We start from the raw sequence: 15462 nt of genomic DNA, 5'->3' as shown, positions 1-15462 counted from the left end.
TTGCATTGCAATTCATTCGTGTGAAATCTTCTTGCTGATTACTTGAGGGTTTTCGACTAATTATAAAGAATTTAAAAAAAAATTGTATTTGTAGTGTAATGGTTATGAACATATAGACAAATAGGGAAACATTGTTGCTAACACATTTGGCAACATTTCAAGTATCATTTCCAAATATTATTTTTATATGCTATTTTTGAAAATTCTCCATATTTTGCCTTTTATTTTGCATATCTTCAACCACTGTAATTATGTTGTTGGTTGATGTTGATGAGATTCAATACTTTGGAGTAGTTAAGTGTAGTGGCAAAAATTGTGATTACATTTGTTGTAGATGTGTGTTGGTTGGTTTGTTTGTTTTATGTGTCGTTGTTTTTGTTGTTGCTTTTGCTGCTGCTGTTGTTGTTTTTGTTCACATTATATACATATATATATATTTTTTTAGTTTTTACAGTTGTGCTGTTTTTTTGGGGACAAGCTATTATAAACCATGGTAAGATAGTCTCAACGATCAGTTGGTAAAAGTATATCGTTGCGTACGGTTTGTCAAGAGTTTAATAGAAAACTTGAAAAAAAAATTAAAAATCATAAATTCGAAACTTTTAAACTACAACACACAAGTTTCATTTTCATTCGATTTGAAATCAAACTTTAACAAATAAAAAAGAAAACGCATTAAAACAAGTGTAAGTGAAACAAATTGAAATAATGCTAGAAATTGGCAAACTTTAATAAAAAACTTATAAAATTTAAGAAATATTTATGGATTTCCAAATCATCCTACAAAAAGGAAGTGTTTAATACAACATTATTTGTGTTTATGTATTCTTTAGTATTAAAGTGCATTTTTCAAATAAATTTTATTTAAAAAAATTTGCCTATTTGGTAAGAATGTGCTCACTCACGTTTAGTTTGATTCACGTTTTTCGTTATTTTTGGTTGTAATATATATAAAAAATTTGCTTAAGAGTTCAATGAATTTTAAAATTTTGTATTTTTATCTCAGCTTTACACCATTTCCTTTGTTTTTTTTTATATTTATTGTTCCATTAGATTTTATAGAATAATTAGAAAAGCATGTACTTTATTTGTAAAACACTTAGCTCTTCTTTGAAAATATTTCAAAGAGTTTTGAAAACAGAATCAGTAAAAAATATCGGAAATTTTTCAAAGTAAAGAAAAATTTCTTACTTCTTAATAAAACTAAATTTCAAAGTTTTTATTATACATTTATAAATTAAAATTTTACTTAATATTTCGTTTTTGTGATTTTATTTCATAAATATGGTAAAAATGCATTTTCTATGAAAATGTTGCAAGTAAAATTATTCTATGAAATAATTCCATAAATTAATCAATTTTTTGCATTAAATTACATTTTTATTGCTTTTAAAATTAAAACGCCTTAGAAATGGTTTTTCTGCATAATTTTATTATAAACGATGACATGTTGCAACAAAAAAAGTTTAGCAACTTATAACAGATGTGATAAAAAGAAAAAAAAAAAACAAAAAGACAAAATAAAATCGATTATAATTTTAATATAAAATTTTCATTTGAAATACAAATTCATTTTGGAATAATAAGGTTTAAAAATTGATAAAAAATATTGGAATAATTTAATCATCAACATGATGCCTGTAATTTATTTCTGTAACAAAAATTGAAATATGTTTATTTATTTTTTAATTTTACAAAAAAATCTTTGATTGTTATTTGTTAAGATTTTTACAATAGTTTTTTAAATGAAATTGTACAAAGAATTAGTATATTTTACAGGATGTTGCTAGAAACATGTTGCTATATAAAAATTTAAGTAATTTGTTAAAATATTCGAACAGAATTAAAGAGATATATTTGTATGGTAATTACATGTTGCAAAAAAGAAATCACTTAAAGATGTTTAGGTGTCCATTTGCAAATTTGAAAAGATTTAAGAATAGATTGATTGCGTTAGAAGTTAAATGAGAGTCACTACCTCACAGTCTTAATTTAGGTCTGAGTTGTCATTATTATTTAAGGACCATTATTTTTTAAGACCATTAATGCTTGTGTTTGTTGCCAAGCTTTCGATAGAGTTACGTCTCATTCGCAACTACATAATTTTTTCCAAGTTTTGCGTTCGTTTGAGGTTAAGTTGAATTAAACTAATGGAGACAAAATAATACTTTTGATATATAATTTTTTTGAGGCTCCAACTTCCTATATAAACTTATTGGCCGATTAGAGGACTCATCCTAACCAACGTAGAATAACCTGGCAATTTAAAATTTTTAATACTCGCCAACAAACTTTTAGAGTAAAAAAAGTTTTAAAGTCAGATCGTGGGTTCGATTACCACTCTGGCCCTGATAGAGAAGCGCCCATCAGTCCTGATGGAGGTCTAGGTGTAAATATGAGAATTTAAATCGAAACCATTACAATTACTTCTACCAATTATATTTCATAGCAACATTAGCATTTTGAGTTGTATAGCTTATAAATGCTTGTGATTTTCCCACTAACATGTTGATAGTATTACACAAAGAAGTTCTTATTGTAATATATATTTTTTATTCCAATTTATTATTTTCGTGTAATTTCATATAAATTTACATTTCTATTATAAATTTTCATTAATATTATGAAACTGTGAAATGTAGTTGTGTTGCAAACAACATGTTGCCTAAAAATATTTCGATTTTGTGTATTTTATGCAATTTTATTTAATAACTTTAAAATTTATTACAAACAACCACTTAGCAGGTTATCATGTCACACTTTAATCTCTATATGGTTGCACTAAGTAGTTACTTTCATTTCTAGTCATTATTAATTGCAACAAATTTGTTAGAATAATAAAAAAAACGTGTTTTGCATTATTGTTTTATAATTTCTTACTTGATGGATTTCACTAACATACATCTTGTGTTTTTATTATTGTTGCTATTTTTATATATATTATTAAAATTTTTAATATATAATTTTAACTTTTTAAGCATAAATCCAACTTAGTTACTAATAAGTTAAGTAAATGAACTTAAAATGCAAAACTAAAAAATTGTTGCAATAAAGTACAATCGATTGTGCAACGATTAGTTCATATAAAAAGAATCTTAATTTTGTATATATTTACAATTCATTTTAAAATATAATTTGCATTTTAAATTAGAGATTATTAGTTTTTATTTCTAAATCATAATCATTTTATGTTAAAACTTAAATATGGATAATATAAAATATAGTTTATATAATATATAGTAATTAAAATGGCTGTTTGAAAGCAATTTACATACAATACATTTATTATAAAAAATTACAAAAACATTTAAAATTTAAAAATTAATGATGTGTAAAACAAATTAAACCGTGTAACTATTGTTGAGTGAAACTAAATGATTAGATGTATGTTTAAATAAAACAGCACCTGGTTAGTGATTAAAATTTTGACAAATTTAACATTGTTCATTTATTTAAATTTTGCCAAATATCGACAAGCAATAATGTTGCCACTACTTTTTGCAGCTATAAAACTTCTGCATATAAACGAATTTCTAAAAATATGTATTAGAATATGTTAATGTATATGTTAGGCTGCGATCATGTTGCAGCAACACGTTGCAAACAAGTTTATGTTCAAAAGTTGTTTAATTAAACATTTTAACGATTTATTGTAAAACATTACTATAGATAATCGATATTTTTTTCTAGCAACATGTTGCAAAATATTTAATATCGTTTTTTTACGAACACGAATACTTAAAATTTGTGTATATAATTTAAAAATAGTTTTGAAAATTTTTGTTGCTAGCAACATGTTGCTAATCAAAAGGGAAGATTTTTCTTAAGATTATAATTAACATTAAAGATGTTAAAAGGAAAACTGTTTATGTTGTTTATATGTATATAAACATGTTGCTGCGATAGTAAAAAACAAATGAAAATCCAAAACAAAAGTCTAAGCAACATGTTGCTTAAAAATAATAAGAGATTTCCATTTCATAAAATATGTTAATTTTTATTAATTTCAAAACCATCCTGTTGACACTTTAATGTTGCTAAACAAGTTGTTTTAACGAGAAAAACACTTGTTAAAAATGCATTAATTTGTTTAAAGTCAATTGTGGTTTAATTTTCTATTAAAACCTCCCTCCCTCTACCTCCTTCTTTCGTTTTAGGCACCTAAAAAAGGTGCTAATTTTAACAGGTTTTTTTTCTAAAGCGAAAATAACAAACTTTTGTTTACAGTAGGCGGTCATTGTGGTTTATTTAAAAAACGAAATCAATATAAACTTAGCAACGCATTTGTTGCCTTTAGCTAAAATGTTTATGGTCAAGTAAAAGTCTTTCTTTCTTTGCATACTTTCGATTATTTTCGCTTTTTATTGAAATTTATCATGTGTTGGTTTTTTTCTTATTTACGAAAAAAAACAAAATAATAATAAACGCAGACTTTCCCGCCCAAGTTTTATGTAAAAGTTGTATTTTTGTTGTTGTTGCTTTTTTTTGAGGATCAATTATGTTGTGAGTGCCACTAAATGAGTATTGACATGAAGAAGTTTCGAGCAAAGCTTGTAAAGAAATGTAAAACATAACCATTACTAACAACATCATCTTCATAAGCAGCATCATCAGGTTGTTATTGTTGCTTTCTTGGTTGTTGTACAACTTGCGATTTCTTCTTTGGAATGTTTTCCCGATTTTTTTTCCGGTTTTATTGTATAAAAAATTGTTTTGCATTACTGGTATTTTTATGCATTACTATTGTTATTGTTTTCATGAAGATCAATTGTTATTTTGCCATTAAAATTGGCATATATTTACATAATGTTGCAGCGGCTGTAGACAGCAACATGTTGCGAAATAGGTTTATGAAACAGTTTTAGTAATCTAATTATAGTAATGAATATTGTGGAGTAGGTTTGAATGAAATATTGCTTAAATTTCATTGGAAATATTTCAAATTTTAAATGTTGCTATTGCTTCACAAAATTTTTCTACACTGCTCGTACTTGTAGATTTCTATGCCGATTACCGTGAATGCAGAAATTATGCCGCTTTTAAGCTATTGCGGTGACTATAGTGAATATACAGCATATTCAACATGTTGCTAAACATGTTTACGGGATGAAAATTAATTAGTAGTACTTTATAAACCGTCATCATTTCTATGGTTTTAAGCTATTGCTGTGACTATCTTAAATATATAGTATTTTTAACTTGTTGCTAAACATGTTTATAAGATGAATATCTATTAATAGTATTTCATAAGGATATCTTTAAAAATATATATTTTAAATTAATATTACTGCTGTTTGTCTAGCAACATTACAAATTTAAAATGTTGCTAAGATAATATTGCAGTATTTTACTCATTTAATCTTATAAATTTATGCAGTTTGTCTAGCAACACTACAAATTTAAAATGTTGCTAAGCTTATATTGCAGGATTTATTTAAAATGTTTCTAACCTAATATTGTAGTATTTAGACTCATTTCATCCTAGAAATTTATGGTATGTTGTTTAGCTCAATGTAACAATACATATTATAAACACATATTATAATGGACTAATGACTTAATGACTATATCTGAAAAAGCAATACTTCGGCAACATTTGGAACTTAAAATATTGCAAAAAAAAAAAATAAAAATTAATTTATTATTCTAAATGTATCTTAAATTTATATGTGAATTATTACAAATATGAAAATAATCGATTTGAAATTTTAAGTTTTCATTTACAGCTAATAAAATCTTAAATATATGACGTTTGTATCATGTTATGAATTATTTAATTTGATAATTAGTTGTTGAGAACTGTTTAGACAAGTAATTAACATATGTACATAGATTAACAATTATCATAACTATAAATTAATTAAATTATTTTTTATTTGATAAAGTTTACAAACTGTTAAAACCATGATTCTTTTTTGCTTTGAATGTTGTATATAAATATGTTGCCAACAATAGTTTTACCTTCTTTACTTTGATCAGAAGGCTGTAAAGTTCCACTTACGGATCTTTGAAATATAATTAAACAACGTTTATTAATTAGATGCCATTTTCTACCCAATAACCAAGCAATTAACACCATTCATGAAAAATGATGCTTTCGATATGTTGCAAGTTTAGTGGTTACTCTATGGACTAATCTAATGACTGATCTATTGTCTGGTATTTTAACTAGTCTATTTATAATCTGATTAATTACATTATGAACTAGTTTATTGGCCTGTGAATACACAAGTCCGGTAACCTAACTAGCCTTTTAACTGACCTATATACTAGTGGATTGACTATTTTATGTACTAGTCCATTAACAATACATTTACTCTGGATGGAATATTCTCGTATTCAACTGAATATTCTCGGAACAAGTCTAAAATCGAATATATAGACCAGTCCATAAACATATCTTTGAATATATAGACCAGTCCATAAACATATACATTTATTAATGTATATAAAAATTTCTTTACTGCAAAATTACGTTGCTAATATATTGCCGGCAATGTTTTGTATGTTCTGCAACATTATTTTATAACTTATGTTTTAAGATAAAATATGGTTATTTCGTGAATGTATGTAAAACATTTTAGTTTCTATTGCCACTATCTTAAACATTTTTCAATAAAAACTAACAAAATAGTAATAGAATGTGTCTGGATACTTACCAGCAACATTTATCCAAGCAACAAATGTTTGGAAACATTTTGTTAGAATAGATTCACAAAGTACTGTTTCTATACATTTGTATATTTCAACATACGATGTGTATCCAGAAACACTTGCCCCAAAAACTACAATATTTAAATGTGTCTCAACATTTAGGACACATGAAAATATGTTCCAAAATTATTTCTGTAATTTTTTATTTGTAAAAAACACTTAATAAATGAAAATTCCGTTTTAACTATGAAATATCCCGTAATATATAATGGATATTAGACGGCACATAGTCTCGAATAACTAAAGTCCTTTAAACAAACTTTTATTTAAAATTTCACAAGAACTAACTATAGTCTATATTAAAATTTTGCTGTAATGTTCTTAGAAACATTTCACATGTTTTCAACAATACAAACAGAGTATTAATTCGGCAACGTTATTCCATAAAATTTTCATTACAATTTTTTTGTATGAAGTTTTTAAAAATTTCATGTAAAATTTTGAACAGAGTACTATACTTTAAATGGAATTAAGAATTTTTATATTTTCGACTTTTAAACTGTTTCTCAGTTAATTGAAATCGATGTTGCTAAACATTTTTTTATTTAAAATTTTATACAATATTAATAAAAAAGAGAAACTTATGTTGCTAGAAAATGTTTATAAACATTTTACTCAACAAATAGCCTTCACAACATCAGTTTACCTTCAAATATAAATGAAAAAGTGAAATAATATTTAAAGTGAAATAATCTTGCTCTAAACATGTTTCTAAACATTCTTTTAAATTAACAAATACTTTAAAAATTTGTTAATTTAAGCGACTAAAGAGGAATTTTATTATTATTATTATTATTGTTTTTTTCATAGTTTTTTTTTTCGCCAGAAGGCATTATTTATTGCAGTCACGTTGTTGGTTCACTTTTTTTCATCTTCTTTGATTCTTTTAAGATAAACACAATTTTTTTTAAAAAATCGTTCATGCTTTTAAGCATTTAGTTTTTTTTCCATTTTTTTGCTACAAAAGATGACAGACTTGTAGCTGCTTCACGTTTATGCATTTATCAAGTTTCTTTTCTGTGATGTTTTTTTTAGTTTTTTTTATTTTCAATTTTTAGTTTTAAAGATGAACATACATATTTATATTTGTAAGTATCTTTTAAAAAGGAAAAGTTTTCACTTGTAAAACTTCTGCTCATCTACGGGTATTTTCCAATAATTCTGTAAAAGAGTTATAACGACTTTTTGTCTGTCTCAGTCTGAAATACAAATACTTACATACTTACACATTCAAAAGGAGTTATTTGTTGATGGTCTTGTTTGTCTTGTTTACTTAGAAAAGAAAATTATTTTGATTTTACACTTTTAGTTTAGACCATATTTATGCCAGTGTTAGAGCCATAGTCAGTGCCAGTACCCCAGCCACCAACAATAAATTACTATTTACCAGTAAATATTTGCCTCGCGGCAATGACGACAACCAATAATGGTAATGATGATGAAGTTTGTTTCTATGTTTTGTTTTTTTAAATGATGATTTGAGTAAAAGTAACGCACCTTTTACGTTTGCTTCGAACATGTGTACGTTGTCTGCATCATTTGATGCGTGCTTGGCCAAATAAATGTTTCTCAAGTTGTCAAGCAATTGGATAGATGGATGGATGTTTGGTTAGTTGTCTGTTTCTTCTAAACTTTTAAGCCGGTTAGTGGGTTAGATTTGTGAACTCATTATAGTGCTGCTGCTGGCTTGTATTTATTTCTTTTTATTTATCTGTGTTTAATTTTATTTTTCTTTGATTTCATTCCTTTTCACCATGTTGTTAATCAATATTAATTTATGTTTATAAACATTTTTATTAACTATTTGTGTTTATATGGTTGCCTGCCTGCCTGCTGCTACTGTTATTTTAGTTGCTAAATAATTAAATATTGTTTTAATATCCGCTTTGTAATAAATACTTCCGGTTCACATTTGAAATCGTGCCACTTTAAGTAATTCGTTCATCTGAATTTGTAACAATATTTCGTTTAAACTAAAATAAAACGAATGCAAGCTGTAAATAACATAATAATAACAATTAATATAATGGCAAAATAATTTCAAAACAATTTAATTAAAAAAAACTAAAATGAAGCATAAAAACGTTTTTTAAAGATCTTCATCATGATATTTGTGAAATAAGGTTTTAATTTGGATCTTTTAACAAAATAAAATTTAATATCTTATTAAAATCTTGTCAGCATGTTAGGCAACATCTTAATGTTGTTGATGAAAACTTTTTGCAGAATTTTAATCTAAAATTAATTTTTTGTTATATCGTTTTCTTTTTCAACAAAATGCTTATTTTTTATTGTTTTGTAATTTAAAATAACTATTATTATTTTTGCATATGTCTGTTTGTATATAACGAATATTCATGCCAAAATGTAAATTTCTAAGAAATAATAAGCAAGCGAATATTTTTCGCTTCAATAAGTTTAAGTTTCTTCTTATTAATTAAATTAATTATAAATATAAGCTTATCAAACATGAAAATGCTTATAATGCTTTATTAATTCTGTAATAATAATTGCTAAATGTTTATTTTACGTCAACAATGTTGCAAACAAGATGTTTAAAATCTCATACTTGTTTGCAATAAAATTTTAATAAATGAAATATTATATATTTTTTAATGTTTTATCTTAACCACAACTTTTATAATATTTTACAATGATGAAATGTTGCTGATACATTTGTGCAACATTTAAATTGTCCGACTTAAAATTCATATACATCTACCGGATTAGTTCACAAATTCATTAATAATAGAGTAGATTAAGTTGGATAAATGAATTTCTGAGGGTTTTAACAAGTGTCCTACCTAATGTGCTTCACACGATCTACCATGAATTCCCTATAGAAAGCATAGTTGACTATTCTTTACCTTGTAATGTGTTCGTAATTGCAGTGGCAAAATCTGAAGGGGTAAACGAGCATAGTTGTTCTTGAATGTAATTTATGTTCCATAAAAAGTTTATAAAACATAAACGGAAATTAAACTGCGAATAAATCGCTCTGTAATACTCTTAGTTTAATTCTCAGGTTTCTAAGCATTTCTAAACTCTGAATTATTTTTTAATTTTGTCGAAATTTCTTCTGTTCAAATTTTTAAGAAATTTATACAAAAAAAATTGTAATTATAGTTTTATTGAATAATGTTGCTGAATCAGTATTGTTGAACAACATGTGAAATGTTTCTAAAAACATTTCAGCAACATTTTTTTCAATTGCATAAAATAATATAGACTCTTAGATCGATCACGTGAAATTTTAAATAAATGTTTATTTACAGGTCATTAGTTATTGGAGATATTATTGCGATATTTCATAATTTAGATGCAATTTTCATTCATTAAAAAATTTTTACAAAAAAAAATTACAAAAATAATTTTTCTTTTTAATTTATTTTTCAATTAAAATTTGTCAAACAAAACATAAACATAAACGATAAAAAAGGACAAATTTTATTAAATATCTAGGTAGATAACACTGATACATTTCAATTTCTTCAAATGAAAACATTTTTCACGATTTCAAACAGAGTACCATCCTTTTCTTACAAAATTATGTCTAATTAATGTTGCTAAACATATTTTGCAACATCATTATGTTAAATGTTCTAGTATCTCTATAAAAATTGTCAAAACTTATATTGACATAAGACTTAATGATACCGCCAGGATCAAAGCTCCCATATAAAGTTCCCTTCTTAATTCACAAATAACATATCTTTAAAAAAGAATTGTTCTTTTTTTCAACAAAATATTTCATTTTCACTTGTTTATCATATGGAATAGAGTAGTAAAGCAGATTAATACTTAAATTGCAACATATTTTATATTTGTAGTTTTGAAATACACAAATTGTTATCTTAACACCAATTGCTGAAATATTTTGTCATATACATAGTAATGTTATAATGTGTTAATAACTACTAGAAGTAGTTTCGCGTACTGACAATTTACACATTTTTGCAACAATCGTATTGTTTGAAAAAATTTTTTATAATTAGCAACTGATACTAAATATTTACTGACCTATTCATACACACAAAATTTTTATGAAAATTTTATTTATAAACCTTTGGTAAAAGTTTATGAATAACTTTACAGAATTAGCATAAAAAACCTGATGACACTTTATTTATCAGTATTTTTAATGTTTTAAATAAATCTATTAATGTTGTTAAAAGCATCTGAAAGATATCCTAAAATTTACTCGAACTCTTTTCTACTTTTTAAACAAATTACTAGCATATAGTGGGAAAATGTTGCAGAAGTTATAATCAAATTGTGTAGCTTTAAACATTTTAATCCAGCAACATACTCGAAGCAAACTTGCTTCTAAGCTTTCTAATTTGAAACTTTTTTATAAAGAATTACTTAAGTAAAACACGATTGCATCGACATATTTTTTGCTGTTAGCAACATGTTGCATTAAACAAGACAACTAAATTTTAACAACTTAGGAAATTATAAATATTAGTTTCCTTAATATATTTCAAAATTATATAAATGTTTATTAAACACTTAAAACTTTAACTCAACAATCATTGGTCAATGCACATTTATTGCCAGCAACATGTTGCTTTAAAAAAAATCAAAACATTTCCTATTTATAATGATTATCGTAACAAATGCTTTTTAACATAAACTTTATTAATAATTTACAATTTCTACTTAAATTTTATGAGCTACAAAAACTCATTCACAATTTTTAACAAAAAAATTAATATATTTTTTTCGTGAAAATATAAAAAAACGTATGCAGAAAAAAATTAAATGTAATGTACCTACAACAACGAATACCAAAAGAAACACATGTACATGTACTCATATGGCGGGCAATCAATCACAATAAACTTATTATGTAATGATTTAAACAAAACGTTATAATTTTTTATAACAAACAAATATTTTGTCATTGGCCAACAAAGAAAAAATGTTAAAAAAAAAAAACGCACAAATATTTTGTGCAAAAAAAAAAAAATAAATAAAGTCTAGCAGCAATTAGTGCAAATAAATACAAATATTTTTAAATAGATGATGTCAACTAATCATACACTAAAGCCTAAATAAACGGCTTAAGACAACTTAACTTAAATAAAGCAATTTAATGCAAATTAAAGTTAAATTTGGCTAAAACTTAAAATTAGCATAAACATATGCATTAATAAATATTTGCTAAATTCATTGGTTTGTTTATCTGTAAGAATACTTATTTTCTTTCTATTAAAATTTTGTACCATTTCAAATACATATTCATGATTGAGTATGTATTTAGTAAATTTAAATACATAACGTTTTTCTTTAAACATTTAACATTTTATGCATAATAAACAAAACTACCCATAACCAACAAAGTGAAAAAAACTAACAAATATTTACAATTATTTACTGTTTAAACAATAAATGAAATAAATGAAACCTTGTCAAGATACAAACAAACAAACAAACAAACAGACATATACAATATATAATAAATGAGGGTTTGTTTGATAAATTTTTGTTAAATATTTTTTTTTTTTGTTAAATTTATGTGTTGCCAGTTAAAAACACTTCTTTTTCATACTTTGTAATATTAGGCAAAGTACAACGCTTCATATAAAATTCACTATGCGGAAGACAATAATTGAAAACAACAACAAATGTTAACTACAAACGCTGTACAACAAAAAAAACTTAACTTTCGCCATAAGAAATAAATAATTTTTGGGCTCAATGTGGTTTATTTTTTTGAATATTTGTTCGCATCATCATAATACTATGTACATAAAAATAATGACACATTTAAAATATTTATGTACCGAAGATTCACCTCACGACGCCACAGCCATTTGGCTGTGGGTACAATAAACTATTTTTTTCTCTAAGACTTTATTGTAAATATTTTGAAAAAATTAAACAAATAGTCATTGTCTAAGGTCAGGGTATTTACTTATGTGTAATAAAATTTTTAAAATTGAATTTGTTTTTTTTATTTCGTTATTTTTGTATAATCATTTTTAAAGCTATTGGTTAAGGGTAATGGCAATTTACTTGTAAACACACTCAGAAAGTTTTTAATGAATATGTTTACATCAAAAACTTATTAACTTCAATTTCAATTGCAACCACTTATCTATTAATATACTTTTAAATGACTATCGCATATCATCTTGATTACATATAAGTAGTTAAATAATGCTTTATTTGTAATGTTTAGAATTCTATTGTATTCTCAATAGATATACAGAAAGACATACTGGCGAAGTGCTTTACTGAATACGAAAAAATAAAGCGTCGTCAGTTCCCCATTAGAGATTGATAATCTCATTCTTAGTACAATTTGTACAAAAAAAAATTTTTCTGGGAACAGCAGTCAGGATTTGACTCATACTTGTGCAGTATATGTATTGTATTGGAACTAGGAAAATGTGGGAGAGGGGATAAAGAGAATGGAGTAAATGGACGTTTGAATAAAATATTTTTACATCGAAATTGGCAGGAAATACTTCTGCAGGAAGTTTTTTCCAATTACATACTAGCGATGCTGGCTGAAGAACGTTGTGCGGTCCCCTGACCAATCGATCTTAAATGGTTGTAGTTTACATAAAAGAAAAAATTACGAGTATAAATGACAAGATCCGCCATTTCAAAGGAACACATTCACACACATTGTAATATAAATAGTAGTGTGAAATTCCCTCCACGTATCTACGCACCTTCCTGCATGCGGTACAGTAACTCCAAAATAGATTTTGAAGCTCTGGCTCTGTGTTCCTCTATTCGATCGGATATTGACGGCACTTCACACGATCACACTTTACACATGTAAAGTTGAATTAAAAAGTAAAATGAAATTCCATTCGTATACAAAAAGAGAACAAAAATCGTATGATTTATATCTCTTGTGTTTACATGATTTGTATAAACGAATAAAAATGTAAGATGAAAACATCTGTTTCACTTTTTTATGTATTTACATAAAAATACATCCCTGATCTAACGCGATTTGCTTGTTTTTTAAATCATTTAAAAAAAATTAAGAGAGTCAACCTTTCCATCCGTATTCTCTCTCAATTTAGACGTACTCTTTTACACAAAACTTTGACAGATCATATAACATGTGTGCTCGTGTGAAGACGACTTAAGTGATATCCGTGATGTAAATAGTAAAAAGGCCGGATTTAATAAAGTATGTATGTATGGATCCAAAAAAATTTCTTAATTTTAAAATTTTTAAGGAAAACAAGGCGTTTTGTTTGGTCCTTTAGATATTTCATTATTTTTGAGTTTCAAATATGTCAAATTTTTTACAAACCATAAAAAACTGTTCAATTGAAATGTTATTCTGGAACTGCAATCAGCAACTTTTCAATAAATAGGATATATGATATTAATTTATTTTAATTAATTAATAAAACTAAATTTTCGTTTGTATCTAAGTTTTTAAAATACTGTAGAGTTCCCTTCTAAAAATATCATATTTTCCAAATTTAGTTAAACCATGCAAAGACAACTTTCATTATTATAAAATTTTGAACACCTACATAAATCCCAAATTATTTATGTATTAAGAAAAAATAGAAAGAGATAATAATTTCATAAAAATAATTTTCTCAAACAGTGACAGCTGGTGGCAAAAATAATTAAATCAATTTAGGTTCAATACCTTTCCTGGTGCCACTTAAAGGCATTGAGCTTTACAATAGCAAAAGACTCCCCACTATTATTATTTTGCAGCGCAAAAAAAACAATTTTAAGCATTTTATTGCATAATTTACGTGGTGTAATTCGCGCAAACGTATAAACTTTTGTACTAAATTTAAAAGTAATATTTTGTACATCTGCAAAATATGAAAAAACCAACAATAATTCGTTGTAAAGCAGTATTTTATAAAAAAGACTTGTTTTATTGTGGTTTTATAAGCCATTCTCTTCTTCAGTTTTGGTTTGTTATTGCCATTATTTATTTTTTTGGATACCAACTTGTAACCAAGAGGTTTTGCTGGATAAAATACAGATTTTAGGCTATTCTTCGTCTTTTTGCAATATTTATTTGTATTTTTTTTACTAAAAAACTTTGGGGCGATTTGTTTTTGAGAATGTATTTGTTTATTAATTCATTTTGAGATTTTCATTGACACTTTAAATTATTTTTAATTAACTTTTATATACAGTCAAGGAGTTAGTATCTGCTATGTAAAGATAAGGTTGTAAACTTGTTTCAAACAACATCTTGAAACATGTGATTAAGTTTATTCAACATTGTTTAGATACACAAAAAAAATTCAAATTTAAGTTATTATATTGTGGTGAAGCTTAATGAAAATTAATAAAACTTTGTTTGAAACAAATTTATCAAATCATATTTTACATTTTACATGACGCTGTTGGTACGTCAGTTTGGTATTTATCTTTTTATGATGCTTAATGACAGCGTTCCTTTATGGATTTTTCTAAATTAAATGAAAAGTTGTCGTTAAAATGTTTAACTACATATATGACAAAATTGAAAGTTAGTAATTATTGTTGTAATTTAAACAATTTCAAAAAAAATCCTGTTGCTTGGGAGTAAAAAAACATACAGGCATGTCACTGACTTTCATTTATGCAAAACGACATTATGGATCGGTCATTTCAGTTACAATACAGATACTGATACATTTAATACAATAACTAGAACTGAACTAGAACGGAACTAGAACTGAACTAGAACTGAACTAGAACTGAACTAGAACTGAACTAGAACTGAACTAGAACTGAACTAGAACTGAACTAGAA

The 15462-nt window shown here is 25.5% G+C and overlaps 1 protein-coding gene across 1 annotated transcript in view; it reads left to right on the top strand.

Moving 5' to 3' along the window:
* Window positions 1-510: 510 nt before the first annotated feature.
* The window catches only part of LOC111680624, a 19555-nt gene continuing 4603 nt past the window's right edge, over window positions 511-15462 (top strand). The window contains exon 1 of the mRNA XM_023442299.2: window positions 511-686. The gene's annotated coding sequence lies outside the window, so the exon portion shown is untranslated. The remainder of the gene's footprint in view (window positions 687-15462) is intronic.

The sequence above is a fragment of the Lucilia cuprina genome, chromosome 2 (genome assembly GCF_022045245.1).
Source record: "Lucilia cuprina isolate Lc7/37 chromosome 2, ASM2204524v1, whole genome shotgun sequence".
Lineage (NCBI taxonomy): Eukaryota > Metazoa > Arthropoda > Insecta > Diptera > Calliphoridae > Lucilia > Lucilia cuprina.
This window is presented reverse-complemented; position numbering and strand designations above follow the sequence as displayed.